General features: G+C 36.1%; 1 long non-coding RNA gene across 1 annotated transcript in view; it reads right to left on the bottom strand.

The window, feature by feature from the left end:
• LOC135220760 (uncharacterized) overlaps positions 1-17,222 on the bottom strand; it is a 157,532-nt gene extending 140,310 nt beyond the window's left edge. Inside the window, exons 1-2 of the long non-coding RNA XR_010315791.1 lie at positions 17,121-17,222; positions 15,016-15,092 (exon numbers count right to left, since the gene is read on the bottom strand). This is a non-coding gene — a long non-coding RNA (uncharacterized LOC135220760). The remainder of the gene's footprint in view (positions 1-15,015; positions 15,093-17,120) is intronic.
• Between the last annotated feature and the right edge of the window lie 2,919 nt (positions 17,223-20,141).

Here is a 20,141-nt window from a genome sequence, read left to right as displayed (position 1 = left end):
GTTATGGCCGAATGCTTTGTTACCATTAGCAATAATGTGGCAGCCATTGCAATAAAGGCGCATGCATTTGTGCCTCATGCTTTGGTGTACAGAATGATTCTTTTTTTCTTTCTTGCTTTAAACCTCACAACGATACTGCCGGTATATTTAAGGGCTCAGAACTTACCGTGCTGTTCTGAGTTCTCATCCCTTTCTCTCTCCTCTTCAGAATTTGATTAACGACTGATTTTTAGCCTGTTTTACAATAGTAGCCTAGGCCTAAACATCTCCGTGTCATTTAAAAGCCCTCAAGTAATGTTGTCACTTGATACTAATTCTAGGGATGACTCCTTTGTATGCTTCTAAAGTAGGTTTTTGTGTATTTCCAAAGTAAAAAGGGTTCTCTGATAACGAAAATATAACGAAGCAGCCGCCAATATTTCGATCTTCAACTTCCAACGATATCAAATACGGCGGATGTCACAGAGCCGATCAAACTCGTCATCATTTTTAATTAAGCTTCGGGCAGTCTTGAATGAGTCCATTTACATTCATGATTTTCATCATATCGGCTATAATCTTAATATTATAACACTTACTGAAAGCGCCTAAAAACGAACGATCCGTGAGATAACAGCAAATAATGACCGGAGGCTTTGATGACCGATTCAAATTGAAACCACAGGGAAGAAAGACTGTGACGTCAGCGGCCTGCGCGCGCATGATTAGCGCGAGTCCAAACTGATGCTCCAAGTCTTCTTTATTTTTAATGTATCATTATTTATTATCTAAAAATTATCGTACAGTTCCGTACATAGATTTGCACATCAAACTCTTGGGAAGTCTGTCCTACAAATCATATTTCTTGGAACATCAAATTCCAATATATTTCACTTTCTAACTTCGGGTATTAAAACTAGGATATAATCATTGAATGCAACATGACGCAATGCCAAAGGAAGCAATGATGCAAAACGAATAGAGAATAGCCCACAGATTACATTTTACCATATCTTACTGGAATATTTACACTGTAATGGGGCGAGAATGGTGACTGAATGGACATTTCTTATATGTTTCTTTAACATTAGAAGTAAGAATGTAATGTCTTTGGAAATTGTGTATTATGTTGCAAAATCTGCATTACTATCTGTAATACTCATACGAAAAACTTCACACTAAATAAATGAAGCATCGCACTTCAAACTTTATTCATGAATTCATACCCTATCCAATGTTACTTGTCTGGGATTAGGCATTTGCATGCAAAGCAAAATAGTATGTGTGTCAGAGAAGAGAGAATCTCTAAGATGTGTGCTGAACCATCTTCGCACAAGATGAAAATTGTATACCTACAAAGGTAAAGCTTGAAGATCAAGAGGGAAGCAACACTAATCTTTACAGGAGTGAGACGACACGCTGAGCGGAAGATGAAAAATGGAGGTTGCATAGTGACGCTGCAACAACATTCCCTGTAAGACTATGCGCCAACAAACGGCCTCCTCCTCCTCCTCGGCATTTCCCTGATAAGGCATTTTGAACAATCTATTCCCTCTAGTCCTCCGCTATTTATGTTTTCATAAGAATCACGCTGAGGTCTGTCATGTTACCTGACAGTTTACCAGGATTTATTCAATTTTCTTTCTGTCGGGAATTTCAGATCACACGAATAAATCCAAGTATACAAATAAAAGAAAGAAGTACTCGATTTAGGTTTGAGTCTCCTCTCAGTGAGCGAATTTAAAACCGATGGGGGCCCTAGGGGGGGAGGGACCTGGCAATAAGTATGAATGAAAGGTCAGTGGAAAATATAATTCACATAAGAAAACAAATTCTCGAATGAAGAATGGAGAGGGGAAAAAAATTCTCGAATGAAGAATAGCGAAATTTTATGTGGCGTGGATTGAGCACGACATATAAGATTGAAAAATGACAATTAAAAAAAAAAAGACTTAGATGGAGAATTACGAATTTCTACCAACAAATCCTGGAAGTTAAATAAATACAACTGAACAATAGCTAATAAGGAAATGCCGATAGTGAAGGTTTTATATAGAAGTGGAAAAACCAGAAAGTAAGTAACTGCAACGAGGTGAAACGTTTGAAAATTTCACAAGCTGGAAAAGAAAATACTTCGCGTAAATAAAATAACATTGGCAAGTGAAGACAATATATATAGTTTACGAGATGATAAAACTCAAACACAGATTTGTATTGTTTGAATAGAAAAAAGACATGACAAGGCTGACACTTTATGGTGCAAAATGTGAGCAACAAAACGCAACAGATTGAATTCTTACATGCACGAAAAGAAATCCCTAACTGGGGAAATAAAGACATCAGAGCCAGAAAATGAAACTCGGTTTAGTAACAACAAACTTTTGTATAAGATCCGGGTACGGATACTTTACTTTAACGAGTAGTGAACTTTAAATTTACAGACAGAAATTGTATCCATGAACCAGTGCATAAGACTGTGATACGTCATCAAAGAACATTGTAAGCTGAATAAAACAGCTTGACAGTGTAAAGGAAATAATTATAGATGTACATGGACAATTAGAAATACAATTGTTAAATTTAGGCGTGGAACTTTTTGAGTACAATGTCACTGATCTATAACTGAAGGAACATTAAGTTTTAAACATTCAATGCAGAGAAACAAAATTCGCGGGAAAATTCCACGTGCGTTAAAACAAAACTGCCTCGATCAAACAATTGTCATATAGAGAAGGAATGGTTACGATCCGTAATTCGAAAGATCACAGAGACGTTTAAAGACCAATGCTAAAATTGGATCTCCTTAAAAGGATCTGAACTTTGTATGGAGTAAAGAAACATAAATGAATTTTATTCAATTAATTCATTTAATCGCAATGAGAACTTTACAACATCCTTCACAAACTGAGAAGTTTCTTTAAACCACAAAACACACAAGCTTTTTAAAACAAGTCCATATATATATAAATATATATATATATATATATGATATATATATATATATATATAAATATATATATATATATGATATATATATATATATATATATATATATATATTATATATTGTATATTTATATTATATATATATATATATATATATATATATAATATTATTATATATACATATATGTGTGTGTAACGAGATATGAATCTCGTATTTTATTTGGTAAGTGTCAGCCAAAGCAGTAGGCAAATAACACACTCAATCTCTCTCTCTCTCTCTCTCTCTCTCTAAGCGATCATCGGCATACCCTCCGCGCTCTCTCTCTCTCTCTCTCTCGACTCGCGACCTCTCTCTCCCTCTCGACTCGTGACCTCTCTCTCTCTCTCGACAACCTCTCTCTCTCTCTCCATTCTAACAGGTCATCAAATGAGAGTCAAAGTTACATAAAAAATATAATGTTTATTCAACAATGGAAAGATAATAATCCAAGTCTCACAGACTAACTAACTCAGTTAACCCCCCAGTATTTAAAATGTCTTAATCAGTAATTTGTCACACCAATTATCTCTTCTCCCATACGGGACTCTCGGTCCCCCCTTACCAGAATCGTCTGTTACAAAGACAGGAGAACACACAATTAAGTATACGCACTCGTAAAGACAAAGTCAATAACACTTACCCACCTCCAACCCAGAAAATCATGCACTATATTCAAGAAACTCTTTGGCACCCGCCATCGTGGCTCGGCCTTTCTCTCACAGACCTCTCTGCAAGTCTTCCCATAGACTTGGCTAAGGATGCCATTAAGAATAGAAGAGGCGCACACGTACATATGAATGCACACTTCGCCAACGCCCCATGTAACTGGTCGCAGCCAGTTTTCCAAAGGCACTTGGACAAGACCCCATGAACTGACGAACGTTGACCCGCTTAACTATGCATTTTCATATCACGCCATCACAGAAATCATTTATCAGCTTCCTCAGGTTGTTGCTTCGGCTCTGTCTCTATGGGAAGTCTGCGCATTCCAAAAAGGTCACAGCACATCACATTGGCATATTAAATATATTATTAATTGTAACCCCTTTCATCTCACATATATACGCAAAAGTATATGAAAAAAATATATCTGCTTCAATAAAAGGTGAGAGCCACCTCAGTGGCGAGATCGGTATGGTCCTGGCCTGCCACCTCGGTGGCTGCGAGTTCGATTCTCGGGCATTCCACAGAGGGGTTTGAGATGTGTATTTCTGGTGATAGAATTTCACTCTCGACGTTGGTTCCGTTGCTGAATAACCACTGGTTCCATGCAACGTAAAATCCCGATACAAACAAACAAACACAAAAAAAAGCGTGAGAATCTTTAAGAATCAGGTACAACTGCGGAACAAACGAGGAAATAATATCATTAAAGAAAAAGATCTTTTTTAAGAACAGCAGATTAAACTAAGAAAGAAGGAAATAAGTTCATTGAGAAAAATGGGACACTTTCATTTGAGAGAGAGAGAGAGAAAGAGAGAAATTCAATTAGTAGACATAAAACAACGGATGAAATGGCTTCTATCTTTGAGGGCAGAGCGATGAAAAGCTTCATCACTTCGATAATAACGCTTTCAAAGCTTCCATGGGGAGGGGGGAGGACAACCAAACAGTAAAAGGCGAAATTTTGCTGTGGACTAAAAGGAATTATTCAAGAGGAGAGTTTTACAAACAAAGGCGAGAATATGATACACACTGCTACTGCTCAAGCCCAGCGGCACAGTTACGTGGAACACACAAAGAGCGGTAAATATTTTCTGAGGAGAGAGAGAGAGAGAGAGAGAGAATCAATTCTATGAGGAATCAGGCACTATCACGCAAAATAGAGAGAGAGAGAGAGGGAGAGAGAGAAATAACTCCATGGCTCTGGGTTTTAGTTTTTTTCTCCCTAGTCTTTTGGAGCAGACCAATGCAGTGGGAGTTAAAGTACTTCTGGTCGTACTGTTAACTACAACTCTCTCTCTCTCTCTCTCTTTATTCCAGTGACACTGTTGCATCGGCGTATCATTTCCGTCGGTGTTGTAAGGGATCATCGTTCGCGCAATATTCCGATATCGGAATGTCACATTCTGGTATTGATTACCTCCGCAGTTCATGACCCTATTTGGAGTCTGAATCGCCTTATGTCACTCATTAAGCTAGCTCTCTCTCTCTCTCTCTCTCTCTCTCTCTCAATTTCCACAATTTCGACAGATCTTTCGAAGTCTTTATAATTATAACATATCTTTGCAAAAGGCTCTTTTCTTGAATAACAAGAGATAAATCTTCCAACAAGTAATAAGACGAGTAGTATAAATATTTTTCTGGTCATGTCTACAGCAATGTTTCTAAAGTCCTGCCTTCTAAATACTTTTACAGAAATCAGGTTTGGTGGAAAAAAAACTACTTTCTAAATATATGTACAGGTAAAGATTCGCAAAGCAATAAGAATTTGTCCTTTCACCAAAGAACTCTGTTATGGTCGCCAAGATGATCGCCCACCATAAGAAGTAATGCCCTACGAAGCTATTCATTTATTTGCACGTACTGACTTCAAAGGCTGTTACGTTCCCCAAGAAAACGATAAGTCAGTCTCACAAATTTTTAAATCACTGTAAAACGGCATCAATAATTAGAGACATTGTCTTTATCATTCCCCAAAACTTTGAAAGTTAGCTCAAGGGCAAGGTGAACTACTCGTCTTAGTGAGCTAATCAGTGAAATGCAAAAAACATTATCAGGGAAAAATGAGTAAATGCAAGATCGAAGTCCTGATTTACAACTAACTCCTCCGATCCCTCCTAACGTTATTTACAGAAACGACCTCAGCATGACGACCAATTACAACTCAGTTTAAAGTAATGAGTGTCGCTTCAAATTAGCCAGAAACTAAATGAGATACAGAATGGTGAGTATCGTCATTTGCAACATACGCGAGTTGGAAAGACGGTGAGAAATTTGAAAGGATTGTTCACGGTCAGTGGAGTTTTTAAAAAACTAATTAGTATCTTTTGCAGCATAAATTTAGAAATATATAATATCTCTGTGCATGTGTATATATGTTTTAATATACAAAGTTATATGTATGTAAGCACACACACACATACATATAACAGTGTATGTGTGTGTGCTTACATACATATAACGGACGGTGTATGTATGTAAGCACAAACTTACACTGAAATGTACGTACATTGCATATTAAACGGATGGAATGACGTAAAATTAGCATAATCATCAATGAAAATTACCGACAAAATAAGAAAATTCCCTTCTAATCGTAAATTCCAGAAAAAAAAAAGTTATACACAAACGCATATGCAGTGAGACAGAAGCTTCCCGATGCTCTTAATTCTCTCTGTTGTTGGCGACTTTTCGGGCGAAAATCCGTTAGAGTGAAGCAGACGTCTTGCCCAAATTATTCTGAACAATTGCTTTTCTAACTACAGGAACTGGAACTTAAATTTAGGCCAAAAGTTCCTGGAGTTTAAATTTAGGGCAAAGGAGAAGCGGTAGGACCTGCGAGGTCATTCACCGCCGAGAATAATTATTCCAATAATTGTTAGAAGGGGGTGGAAAGTAAGATGGAAGAAAGAGAATATGAACGGAGGTATAGTAAAAGGAATGAAAGAGGTTGCAGATAGGGGCCGAAGAGATGCTGCAAAGAGCCCTATGTGACGTCTATAGCGCTCGTCTCTCCTAATTAGATAAAAATCAATAAATAAATAAACGGATCACACCATTCGCGCAACATTCTAGAATTGGAGTATATCATATTCTGGCATTGATAATCTCCGCAGTGCATGACCCCATTTGGAGTCTGGATCTGCTTATGTCATCCAGCAAGCTTCCCCCCCCCCCCCACCAGTATCACGTCTTCGAACCCCCTCCCAAGAGATGGCGGCGCATTACGATGGATCACGTCGTTAGGCTGGCTTCGTAGCATTCAGAATATTCACTGATTCTGAATCAATCTGGGTTATGCCCAATTCGGGCATAGTCGCTTCAAACAAGGGAAAGGGGTTTTATAATAATTATTTATCGCCGGAAAATAAAAAATGTTCCGAGCTCGTATCTCACATGACCTTATTTCCGAATATGCCTAAATGATGCCCAACTCGAAAAATCTCTTTATAATGACATGGAAGGTTTGTTTGTTTGGTGCTTTTACGTTGCATGGAACCAGTGGTTTATTCAGCAACGGGACCAACGGCTTTCCGTGACTTCCGAACCACGTCGAGAGTGAACTTCTATCACCAGAAATACACATCTCTCACTCCTCAATGGAATGACCGAACATGGAAGGTATGCATTTATGTTTGTTTCTCTCTCTATCATACATGAACAGAATGGACTGCACTCCGATTTCAAGAAAAAAGTATTTCTTTCCAATAAAACAGATTGAACAGCAGCGTCACGCCTCAAATAAAAATTCCCTTGATATGAAAATATTGCGGATTCGTGTACTTTTTTTTTCTTTCTTTTTTCATCAACAACAGTCGCTAAATACAACGGCAATGCTGTCTCTGTTCAAACGATAACCAAACAGTAAAGGAAAATCACCAAATTAAGTACGATGCACAATTTTAGGAATGTAATGGAATATAGAATTATACCTAAAGGCCAAGCGCTGGGACCTACAAGGTCATTTAGCACGGAAAGGAACATTGCGAGTAGAAAGGTTTGAAGGTGTAACAACAAGAAAACCTCAAAGCAGTTCCACTAAGAAAAACAATTGTTAGGAGAGGGTGAATGGCAAGACGGATGAAAGAGAATATGAATGGAGGTATAGTGAAAGGAATGAAAAGCGTTGCAGCTGAGCCAGGGGCCGATGGGACGCTGCAAAGGACCTTAAAATCGCAGAGCTTGTAACAGTTCATCCTCAAATGAACGAAGCGAACGAGGCATTACGTCACCCAAGGACACCAGTTTTATGAAAACGATAAAAATATGTTGAAGATGAAAGGTCAGAATCCTGCTGTAAACAGGATTCTGGTAATTATTGACTTTTAGACTTAGTAGCATCCATACACAAACGCACACGCACACACACTTATATATATATGTACTATATATATATATATATATATATATACATATATATATATATATATATATATATATATATATATATATATATATATATATATATGTATTGCATTGCGTTCCCATAAAGTGAATAGTCTCTTCGAAACATAAAAAAAATTGATACGAAATAAGGCCAACCAGATGGAGGAAGAAACAAAAGCTTTTAAGATTTCCATCTCGATCAAAGGAGGAAATTAATTACAATCATCTTTTCTCCTGCATGTCGAATATGGACTTAATGAACTGAGAATATTATTTTTTTATTACTACTGTACAACAAAGGATGGACGCCCACACAGACACATACACAATGAGAGAGAGAGAGAGAGAGAGAGAGAGAGAGAGAGAGAGAGAGAGAGAGAGAGAGAGAGGGGAGAATTTCGAAAATATATTTTCCTGACGAAGTACAAAAAAAAAGCATATAACATAAAAAGACGAAAACAATGGACCCCATATATAATTTAGTTACAAGTTGAAGACAAATATGAAATGCATAATAATTATTTGAAAACTTCTGCAAATATAAACCGGAGGAAAATACAATACTGAAATACAGAGGGGACGAGGGGACATATCGGAGCATTTTTCTGACCTAATTAAAGGTTACCTTCTCTGCAAGTTAATTATGACAATGAGGACAGACCAGATTTAAGGCCCTATGGAGAAACAATGTATTTAGAGGAAAAGTAGGTCGCAAAAAATTTATATATATATATATATATATATATATATATATATATATATATATATATATAGTACTTTTGCTTCCGTCATAATGCTTCCAATATACTGCCAAATTCTCTCCCTCTCTTACCCTATCCTAACCAAAACTAACTGAGATTCCAAAGTTCTCCAGAAAGACTACAAACTTCAATTTGATGTCACGAAAAACGCTGGTCATTTTAGTCTAACAAACTACTATAAGAATTCACTGCATTACACTAAAACAGAAAACTCCATAATAAACTTGAATCATCCGAGCAAATATGGGTGCACGAATTCGGCAGACAATTCTCTACCAGACGGATACCATTGATGGTAACTCCCTGCTCAAGCTTACAGGTTTCCACTCTTCCTCACACTTACTATCATCTTACTCCTGTAGAAAGCACTTGAATTCTTTAATTAATTTATGCAATTTCCCTTCGCTGTCTCCACTCAGCACTATATTATCTCAAAACTTCAACCATTCGACAATCTATACTAATAATTTCCATTCTCTGATCTCTCAGATCACTCCAGCCATGAAATATGAAAAAGCCTTGGGGATAAAACACAGCAGTTGTAGTACTATTTTTACGCCATGACACCAAAAAACGTTTTGATCGCTTTAAACAATTTATCCTTTATACCTGGGGTTCTTAACCTTTTGATAACTCTAGACCACCAATATGGTTCCATACCCACTTTGCTCAACTCCACTCAAGTCCTATATGTTGACAGTATTAACTTAATATACTTAGTTTAATACACACCTCAGATATGAATAGCTAGGAATAGAACTTATAAGAAAATTAAAACCATTTATACTTTTATATAGTTCTTCATTTACAAAATGTACCCAATATATACAAATATCCATGTGGTTCTCATACCCCACGGGGTATGGATAGCCCCTGTAAAGAACTCCTGTTTTATATACCATTCACCTAATTGTATCGATTGTGCTACTTAATGAAGGTCCACGTATGTTATATCAGCTGTCCGTTTATATTTCCTCTCTCTCTCTCTCTTACTATGTTTATATATATATATATATATATATATATATATATATATATATATATATATATTCGAGTTACAAATGTGCTTTAATATATAATTCGCTCTACCTCGGAATTTATATATTTTCATATATATATGTAAACCGAAAGGGAAATTTTTAGTTGATAATGATCTCGTCCCTGTCCGCTGCGATCCCATGAGGAGACGAAATTATTATCAACTAAAAAATTCCCCTTCGGTTTACATATATGAAAATATATCAATTCCGAGGTAGAGCGAATTAGATATTAAAGGACATTTGTAGCTCGAATAATTTATATGAATCGCGGTGATGTGATAATTATTCATATGTAATTCTTATATATATGTATATATGTATATATATATATATATATATATATATATATAATATATATATATATATATATATATATAATATATTCCACACAACAATGTGAAAACGACAATACCAGTCACTAAATTACCATTCGGTACGTAAAGTCTCTCCACAAATGATTCATTATTGACTGTCCTCTGTTTATGAGTAAAGAAAACGCACACAGTATACAACATAATGAACGATAAACACACTGAACGTGGGGGAAACCGCGCTGTTCGTGTTTGCTCTGGATTGTTTACAAAGTCTCCCTCGGAACCCCGCGACCAATCAAAAGCCTTCCCTCCCTCTCTTGAAAGCAACTGGGTGTGTGTGCCATGTCGGAATAATTGATTAATATTCTCAGGAGTAATTATTAATAAGAAGAAAAGAGCATCGTCACCGACAGCAGAAGCGACAGGTTTAATGCATCGAGAGAGAGAGAGAGAGAGAGAGAGAGAGAGAGAGAGAGAGAGTTTTATTGGCTCCTTCCAGAACGATGGCTACCTAACAGATTAGTACTACGCACATCAGATTAGTACTACGTACATCAGGCAATCAGCCACATACGTAGTTTATTGTTGAATCCTTTTACTGACAGTCTTCTGCAGAGAGAGAGAGAGAGAGAATTTTATTGTCTGCCTATATCAGGCAATCAGCTATATACATAGCTTATTGTTGAAACCTTTTAGAGACGGTATTCTACATTTTCCTTCCTAGCAGACACTTCACTGAGAGGTCAGACGCAATAACTAACTGAAGTATAGTTAACATTCTCCAGAATGTATATATGTGGAATCGCTGATCTTTCCAAGTCACATTTTTTTTTTTTTTTTTTTTGGTGTATTTTTTTTGGTGTTTTTACGTTGCATGGAACCAGTGATTATTCAGCAACGGGACCAACAACTTTACGTGACTTCCGAACCACGTCGAGAGTGAACTTCTATCACCAGAAACACACCTCTCTCACATCCTCAACGGAATGCCGATCACATTTCATAACACCTGCGAGGGTATAGTACGCTGTAACGGCAGTTGACCATCACTCATGAGCCTAACGAGACTTTTGGTTCATGTATGATACACTGACCGTTATATATATATATATATATATATATATATATATATATTAATATATATATATATATATATATAATAGATCGTAGGTCGTGTAAAGGGGAGAGGGAATGCCGAATATTTGAATAATATATCGTACAAAATTATAACTTCGCCCTGCGAAATAAGATTACCATGTAGGGATGGTTATTCTAAACAGTTGGATTTGGCTACCAATGCTTTTAGACTCATCCGGGCGACAAGAAATTTGGAAGGTTATAAACCCAAATATGCAAAAATGCAGGTGGTAAGATATACATAACGTAAAAGCATTTATTGTACATCAGCACGGCTAGACATTAAATGCATTTATTTCCATTTTACAACTGGAGTTATAAACCCAAATCGTCTCTCATACTGGTAAAAAAAAAAATGTCTGTCGTCCACGCCGAAAACTAGAAGACCGAATTTAAAAGCATGAGAGCTTTGCCAGAGGATAACCCTAGGGAACTGCCAGTATCACTTAAGTACACTTCTATATATAAGTGGATTCACTAAGTGCTGCGATTCTCCCTGACGCCACTCGAGAGCTGGCGATATAATCTCACGAGTAAGAGCAAGCCAGACAGACCTGTCATATGATCCCTTAAAAGATCCCCGGATTGGATATGAGCTGTCAGATTTTCTGGCTTTTAGTGAATGCTGCATGTTACAGAGTAAGTATTTTTAGTATTTCATTCAGTATCAATATTTACTTGTCAGCAAAGTAAGTTTGTCGTTATCAACGCACCGGACCATCTCAAACGATCATCTGATATTTAATATTTAATTGGAGTAACAGCAAACAATTATGCTAAATAAATAAATAAATATCTAATATATTTCGAAAAACTGGCACTTCGAACAATTAGTTCTGAATAATTGTTTACGAACTAATTATCTCGGACAAATATTAGGATACGTTACGGGTAACTATTTCTCCAATGTTGAAATTTGTTTGTCGAGTAAGGGGTGACAGCGAAGACTTAATTAAGTTTCCCTTTCTTTAGCATATATATGTGTATATATATATATATACATATATATATATAATAATAATAATAATGTGCGCGAGTGCAAAGACTGCGAATCATCACATGCCGAGTTCGTCGGTAATGATCATATCGCAAAATGTGGAGAGGAACGTGCTCCGGTGCCGGTACGTAGACTCAAGGTTGCATAGACTGACATGATATGCGCATGAAAGAGGGAAACAAATGCAATTACCGAGTTGATTGATATGTTGGGGGTAGTACGAAGGTCCAAACCAGAGTCAAAGTATACAGGGTCTGCTCACGAGGCGGTACTAAAGCCTATCCCCGCCTCTTGTGAAACGTCATCAGTTACAAAAGGACCATATCTTTATGAAACTATATTTACGATAACATTTTCATATAACTATTTTTGCGATGGCAGTTTTTTATATAAATTTTCCTCTTATTGCATGTTGCCGTATACTACGTTAAAGTACAAAGAATGCTCTTTCAAATTATATATGGCGCATTACAATTACGATTACTTTCAAACCCATAAGCGCGCACAGAAAAAAATTATCTACGCGCACAAAAATGTGCAATTACTTCATCCGTCAACCTACATACATTCACGTTTCGTAGCGTATCTGACTAAGGGATGGCGATAGAAAGAAACTGGAAAATGGATTTGAAAGCTGATAAAATTTACTATAAAATGCATAAAAAAATGGATAGGTGTTCTCAGAAATTTTTTAGGAATTCTAGGTCAAAGACGGACCAAAATTTTTAAATTCTATGTAAATACTTACCACATTTTTCTTACATAATTTTTCATCTTATTACATTTTGCCATATACCAGGTAAAAGTACAAAGATTGCCCTTTCAATTGATATATGATACATTACAATTAAAATTATTTTCAAACCCAAAATCGCGCACAGAAAAAATTATCTACGCACGCAACAATTATAAAAAATTAAGCATTCGTGGGAGATCTGAAATGTAGCCCTGCCCCTTGTGAAACGTCATCAGATACATCCAGCGAGACTGACGAATACCTTTTTGTACTTTTTCGAAAATATCATAATCGTTTGAGGAATGCATAATTAATACCTTTATGTATACAGTTTGTGTTATATGTAAACTTATGTGTTCGGAAGTATATTTATGTGATATGAAGTGTTAATGAGAAATTTGCTGGAAATGTGCTCCCTGTATCATTTTCTTCATCATTTATTCCTTTGATACCTTATATCGTATATGATGTAATTCTTATACATTTGATATTGTTTTCTTTTTTGTGGTCAAGTCGTGCAAATGCAACTGCCATTTTTTACACTGCCTGTATCCACATTTTCTTTGTATTTATTGCATAACAATAAGTATTCATAATAAGATTTGGAAAATATAATTAATCTATCATTCTAACCTTTAACATAAAAAAGTTGCTTTTCAAAGTGAGGTATGAACACAGTGACAGAACTAAATACATTTCTTAAGAATTATTTAAAATCTTGATAATATTACTACCTGAAAGAGGGGAATAGAGAAAGAGAGAGAGAGTTGTCGTGTTATAAAAAATGGACTTGAAGAGAATACAGCAAACCAGTATATACGTAAGTAAATAAATAAGTAAAGAATAAACATATGAAGAAAGCTGGAGTAGCTATGTGTGTTCAAACTGGTATATTTTGTGCAATAAAACAAGGCTTGGTGACTAAATGAGAGAATGGGTATTAACAAAAATCAACATGTGACCGCTCTACAATTTTATCATCAAGATTTTATGAAAAACACCATGCGATATGAATTAAATGTATAAAAACTAAGGGTTCTTTAAGCAATTCAGTGGAAAAGCACGGGAAGTGTTACTCTTGTGACGTCACAGTATTAGCTCCGCCCCCACTGCAGAGTTGAGCAGACCCTATATACTTTGTATGGGTATTAAAAAACATCAAGCACGTGACCTCTTTACAGATTTTATCAAGATTTAAAAAAAAATACCATGCAATATAGATTAAATGTATAAAAACTAAAGCCTCTTAAAGTAATTCAATGGAGAAGCACGGGCAGTGTTACTCTTGTGACGTCACAGCAATGGCTCCGCCCCCACTGCAGAGTTGAGCAGACCATTATATACTTTGACTCTGGTCCATACTATCATGGAGGAAGCATAGACGAGGGATTTGACCAAAGTAGTACTCTGAGACCTCAAGTGAAGTCTCAACCTAACTTCTACAATTTTGCTTCTCCTTTACTTCAACTAAGACACATCCTACTTCTTCTTGAGTGGCTTTTCCTACTTCCGGTGCCACCCGTGTGAACTTGATTGGTTGTCCTAATCTATCGTAACCGCACTGGAGGTGTCAAAGTTCAGATTTTCTACTGGAGTCAACATTTTCTTGCTTGTGAAGTACGGGCTGTGTTTTTGTCTCATTTTTCCAAATTGCTTTACCTGCATTCTGTTCCTACCACACTTCTACCTCCTTCTGGCTTTCATCTACCATAACTCTACCCTCATTCTACATATTTCTACCAATGGAATTGCCTAGCTAATTTCCCTATATATTTTTACACAGACTTCTGTTGTATTCCTAACAGTACAATTCAGGCAAGAGACAGCGGTGGTTCACGGCCAGGATAATGTAACACGAGCGAACGAACCGGCATTAGGTGTACAAATGGTGAACTCGCCGGACATCTATGATCTAACCCAGCAATGGTAAAACCAAATGTAAATTAGTGACAAACCACAGCTCGTGTGACATAAATGCTGGGGGCATATTTGAAATAAGTATTTCCGGTGTACTTACCAAGTCTAATAATTCGTTAAATATCCTTGTACGTCTCCAACCGAGATACTCCTTGGGTGAGGTTCGGCCTCTCACACCTGCAATTGCAAGTTGGTTGTAACTGGACAGATCTACTATAACTATCAACCTAATATGAGATAAAATGGAGTCACACTATGAAAAGGAAAGGTCTCAATAAGGAAAGCAGCCAAATAACATACAAGGAAATAGAGTAGTTCAGAATAAAAGATGATTGAGAAAGTAAAAACGAGTAAGACAAATAAGAAAGTTAAATAAGACATTAAATACGGTTCGTGTCTCCCTGCTCATCGATGTATGTTGAATCCATATGCAAGAGACCTGGTAGGTTTACCAACACAGTTAACCTTGCCTAGGTTACCTTTTTTTTCAATAATTCCGTACTTCCAGTTCATTTATATTTTCATATAACTTATTTCTTAACTGGTGTTTTTGTATTGTTACATCCGTCTCTTCATTTTGGCCTTGACCTAGGCCAACAGCAGACCCATACCAGGTATGGGTCTAAGGTTGGTGGCCTCGGCCTGGATTTATGATGTCTGATTTACATCAAGAAATTTAAACTACCAGTAACAGCCAAAGGAATTTAAACTTAATCCCCATTAGACAAAATTAATTCATTAATACTGGTAATCAACTTAAAAATCACACTATGTTCAGTTATGCACTTTTGCCTGCACATACACGCACATAAAAACTTAAACGTCAATAAGACGTCCAGTGAGTGGGGTTGAAAAAAAAAAAATTAATACTCCCATGTGAACTTGTTAAAATTTTAAATTTGGACCCAAGGACTTTCAGGATTATTGAATGTTTTATGAAGGAAGCGGTCTATAGCAAGATAATTGTGCTCATTAATTTAGCAATTGTTTTTTCTTTTGAAGTTAACATACATATAGGCCTAATATTACTTTTGCATTAAAATGCTTAATGTTGATTTGTTTTCATTTAAAGAATGACTTTCTTATGATGTGTTACAACGAGTGAACATCCACAGTTTATTACTGATCCTTTGTTTAATCTATTTTCAAAACTGCTTGACATGGGATGTGAGCAAAGAATAAACATGCATATCTAACACTTTTTTTTCCGAATCTGAAGAATTTTTTAATATTTTAAATAAAAATGAATTGCATATACGATGCATAATTATAAATAGACGCATTATACGCCTACTCTTGTTTTACATTATTTCGCCATAATAATTATTTATTCTTATTTTAAAAATAACTTGATTATATGGTTTATAACCACGAATAAACATGCATAGGCACAATCTGTAAGGATAGCCTTTGTCTTTTATTCTTCCAAGCAAAGTCTCATTCATAAAGATTTCAAAGAAATCTACAAGACATTCAGAAATGATGCTGCCACGTTCAGCTTCATCATACACAATTATTTTTCTTGTGATAAAATGACAAAATTATATGAATTTATATTATTCTGACATCCGCATCAGTTTTTGGAAAACAAGTAAAGCTAAAATATTAACTTAAGGGTAAACACTTGCAAATTTCTACCTGTAAAACGGAAGAGTGAGGACTGAGCACCCCCCCCCCCACCCCAACCCCTTCAAAAAAAAAAAAAAGCCAGCCACCACTTTAGCGTATAAGTGCGCATGCGCATCAGTTGGTCGTTTACTTATCACTGTTATCGATTGAGATCGCTTTATGCTCAGGCCGCCTGCGCGTGTCAGGAAAACTGTGCAGGTTGTTAACATTAACGCTCAGTTTTGCCTGAGCAGGCAGACTGTACAAGTATACATGAGCGGTAGTGACAAGGTCTACAGGATACGTATTAGGTATATAGACCTTGGGTAATGGTGGCCTTTTTCCGTGGCATACTAGGCTGCGTATGTGGCGTGTAGGTTACTCAAATACTAAATAAGTTTACATCACTACTCTGAATTTATATCCATCAGTGAACTAAAAACGTGGTGAAATTACCGGCTATACGAATCCTGTGGATGTATCATTGGCATATGTTTAACAAAGGCATAACAAATCAAAGAGCCTTTCGAAAATGCAGTTCAATAGTGATCATACACAAACCAGAGAGACACGAGTTCCTTTGTTTGATGTCTTTACCTGGTTTAAGATGCTTAACCTCGGTTGTCACTCCATGCGTAAACGAACTTTCTAATTCACTACTAGCTCTCAAAAACAAAACTGCACGGGAACGGGGGGAACAGTTGCCCCGCCCCTGGAGCAACTAATTAATAAGAATGACCATCAAACGTTTGATAAGTGACGACAGTGGTATGTGACGTCATCGTATTCCTCCGCCATACTGTGCTGCTCCTTCAAGACGACCCGTAAAATTGCTCCACTCTCCCTCGATCGTCTGTTTAGTTCTAAATACTTAACGTAAGTTTTATCCAAAATATAAAGCATTTTCGAACTTACCAGTCCGTCTTCTGTAGATATGTACAGACGGCCAACAAAGAATTGGCGTAGTTTCTTAATTCATTGTTCGTTATGGAAATATTGCCATATGCAGGTGCCAGAATATTTACTTAACAATAAATAACATTTCCTTTCAAAGGTGCTATACTTGAAATAAATGACATTAGAACTGGGTAGACTTATTCAACGTATGAAAGATAATTATTTTGCAAAGTAAGGAAAATATATACCGATGGGTCCACGATTTCTAATTTTATTTTCAACTCTAGCTTCGTAACAGCATTCCGAAGATTTTGAAGTTGGCTTTGCTGCCGCTCGAGTCTTGACTCAACGTATCGTACTGCACTGAAGTGTTGTCATTTCGTCTCCTAGAGCCGATAAATAATACATCAAGGCGTTAACATTCTTTGAAAACGATGTTTAGTTAAACTAATTTTGTCCTTTGATCAATAAAATAATTTGCATGACACGTTTAGTGGGCCTAAATTGGACTTCTGATTTTCCCACATGATAAGCCTAGGTCTATTTTCAGCAGCATACTCTCTCAGATACGTAATATTAATGAATATTTAAATCGACAATATATATATATATATATATATATATATATATATATATAATATATATATAAATCTGCTTTATTTGACTATTCCCGTTATTCTTGTTTTATTAGCCATGTTCGCCTTTCTTCTTATCCTTTTAATAATTGCTTAACATAATTAACTCAGACCTAGCTATTCAAAGTAAAAAAGCAATTATAAAAAAATCAAACGAATATAATTCTTTCTTATTTTTATCGAATTCCTTGCATATCATCCTGTTTCATTTGGACACCTTGGAAAGCTGTGGGAGTCAAAACTGACGAATACATTAAGAAAGGCTTACTTTCCTTAAAGCTTTCTTAGGATGATCTTTCTGTAGCTATTCATTTCTTTTAAATAGAAATTAATTCAAATTAGTTCACAATGTATAACTACTAGACCTACTTACATAAGCATATTATAAGCAGCTGAAAGAATAAGAAATAGGAAAGGTGACGTTCTCGTTTAAGTCTATTTCATGTTTTTTTTGTTTTTTTCTCTCAAGAAAAACCTACTGCTTTAATCAAGGGTTGCTCTTTGACGGCTACAGGGTGTAACACGAGGGTATGCACACATTTTGTGGAATGAAAGATAAAGTTTCTTTGAACAGAAAATGTTTTACAAACATGTATTTTAAGGCGTCCGTTGTCGGTGCGGGGAATTTTAAAATAACCGTTATCATTAGTGATGCTTTCACGAGGTGGAGTTCGTAGTGAGAAGTCGGATCTAGTCGCTGAGATGTAGAAGAGAGCGGAGCGGAGGTGGCTTATAGGAGTGATGGAAAGATTAGGCCGATGTTAGTAAAGTATCTCCCAATAAAATGTATTCTTTAGGTTTTGAAGAAAAAAAAATGCATGCATCATTGAAACCGTGTCCCTCCCTATCCATGGTATTCACTGGCCACCGATAAAAAACAAAACAAAAAGAGTAAGCCTAACTGAATCTCTCATCCATCAAAGATAAGTTTGCTTATTCATTAGACTTATTCATTAGACAACTATCAAAGATTTCAAGTGTAGATTTAAAAATCTCTTCCTCTCCATCTAAAGTATTCATCAGACACCAGTCGTAAGCGTAGAGCTAGTTATGATTCCTGGTTCAGCAATGTCGTGACGAATCACTAGAATGAATGTTGCTCAGCAACATTTACACTACTGTATTGTCTTGCTCTCATGTGGGGCTTCGAGGTGTTCCACCTCTAGGCCCATGTTCTAAATTTTGCCGTTCTTTAAACAATTATATTCATCTATGTATGATACTCTCCGGTTTATTAAGCTTTCTTGATATCTCTCCAACAGGAACTTGCACCGAATGCAGTGCAATAATTCTCTCGCTCATCGAGGGATGTTTAGTGACCGATAAATGACACATTGACATTAGATTCCCGTGCACATAACATCAAAAGCAATAGAGTGAGGTCACACTGTTAAGATATCGTTTTTTTCTTTTTGTTTTTAAATTTGATAGCATTTTGTGAGATTCCAATGTTTTCTGTAAAATTTAACAAATGGAATAATTCAACTACCTTTAACTTGAAATTGAAATGATAATTTAAGGACTATGTTTATGCGATACTACTAGTGATAAGTGTCTCCTATCTATTTGGTAATGTATATCTATGGTTGTGATATGACGTTTTTTATCACTTCGTTTCGTTCACGTCAATTTTGCTATATGGAAAATAGTTTTACACAATAACATAACATATTGTTCTAAAGATATCAGTGACTGATTTTAATGTCATTACACATGATTTCTTCCATCTTTGAAAAGAGAAATAGATAAATAAGGCATGAATCGTGCGTCAGGCAGGTGAACGAAAAATTATGAAACTCTGCCACGAGTTTTTTGGCCGACAGTACTATTCGCTTTGCATATTTGCATGGGCATCGTTTATATGCTGTTAACCGACCTTACATTAGTTACGAACCGCTTTGCCGCCAACCGCTGAATGATGGTACTAGCCTGTTATTACCGGCTGGGAAGTTGAAGAGGCTTCAATACTATTCCCAAGATAATCGTCGATGCCTTATTCCTTTTTAAACTATATATTCATCTGCGTATTGGCTTTATATAATATATATATATAATATATACATATATATATATATATATATATATA

Source organism: Macrobrachium nipponense, chromosome 20 (genome assembly GCF_015104395.2).
Source record: "Macrobrachium nipponense isolate FS-2020 chromosome 20, ASM1510439v2, whole genome shotgun sequence".
NCBI classification, from domain to species: domain Eukaryota; kingdom Metazoa; phylum Arthropoda; class Malacostraca; order Decapoda; family Palaemonidae; genus Macrobrachium; species Macrobrachium nipponense.
The sequence above is the reverse complement of the archived record's forward strand: the minus strand, read 5'-3'. Positions and strand labels throughout refer to the sequence as shown.